At 25.9% G+C, this 1,340-nt stretch overlaps 1 protein-coding gene across 1 annotated transcript in view; it reads right to left on the bottom strand.

Annotated features, from left to right (window-relative positions):
* The window catches only part of LOC124418520 (putative mediator of RNA polymerase II transcription subunit 29), a 19,410-nt gene that overhangs the window by 1,285 nt on the left and 16,785 nt on the right, over window positions 1-1,340 (bottom strand). The gene's annotated exons all lie outside the window — the stretch shown is intronic.

The following is a 1,340-nucleotide window of genomic DNA, read 5'->3' as shown; positions in this document are numbered from 1 at the left end:
AGTTAGTTAGTTAGTTAGTTAGTTAGTTAGTTAGTTAGTTAGTTAGTTAGTTAGTTAATTAGTTAGTTAGTTGGATAAATTTGAAAAACCAAAGATTAACCCCACGTGCGCAACTGCATGTGGCTTAATTAGTAATCATTTCGAAGGACTTAATACTTTATGAATCAAAAACTTTTACAGCCTAATCTCAGGAAACATTCTAACATTATCAAATTCATTTAAATCCACAAACATTCATCTTCATCAATATGACAAATTTAATTGTATAATAATACTAATGGCTACTTCCTGACATTAATTAGGCAAAAGCTTCCACTATGGATTCTCCCACATTTCATTACGAACAACATGAAGTTATTTTACTCCTCTAAAAGTACATATGCGAATGCACAATGTCTCGCCCTTAATGACAAATCAGTCGTCCACCTTCAAAAATGTCCCTTGCTTTTATTCTTCAATATTGAAGTGATATTTTTCAATTATCCTAATTACGTCCAATAATCAATTTTGTTTGTCAATACTTATAACCAACATTAATAATTAATAATAGCTGTCATTTGTCACTTGAGACTTTAGCGCGTACATACATAGATGTGTGATTATATTTCAAAGTACTTACACATGTATGAATGTACAGTGTGGTTCAACAGTAGTATTATTTCTAAGAATTAAATAACTTAAACTAAAACTAAACTTAGTAAATACTAATTTTGACTGATTTTAAAAGATAAAACATTCAGAAATTTTATTAAGATCTGTTATTTAAATAGCGACACTTTAGGATGACTCCTAAAAAAAAACATTACAAAATTACAATAATTGCTATAAAGAAAATATACATAAATCAAAAACCAATACTATTAATGGAAAAATACCAAAAATTACTTGTAAACTTTTACAAAATAATAACGTTAAGTAAGGGAAAAGGTAATAATAATAATAATGTCCCTTTATTTCAAAGCAATAATAAAACATTTTTATCGTTTACAACGTTGTAATCCCCTGACAACATGTATCGATGGCAATATTAAATTCTCGTTAAATATTTATTCTTTTTTTTTACAAAAAGACAAAAAAAAATAAAAAATTTACAAAAGATGGAAAATATGTATAAAAAGACCAATAATAAATGTGTTTATTCATGCAGCAAATATTGCATTTAAACTCATGTAATTTAAACCAAACTTAACTGTAAGTCTTAAAAAAGAAGAAAGATATTTAACAAAAAATCTGAGTTTTACTAGCTCTAGTATCCTTTTTTTGCACAAATATAGTAGCTATGATATAAACACATACATACATATGTATTTTATTTACAGAAAAATATAATAAATGAGTTT

This window comes from Lucilia cuprina, chromosome 2 (assembly GCF_022045245.1).
Source record: "Lucilia cuprina isolate Lc7/37 chromosome 2, ASM2204524v1, whole genome shotgun sequence".
NCBI lineage: Eukaryota > Metazoa > Arthropoda > Insecta > Diptera > Calliphoridae > Lucilia > Lucilia cuprina.
The sequence above is the reverse complement of the archived record's forward strand: the minus strand, read 5'-3'. Positions and strand labels throughout refer to the sequence as shown.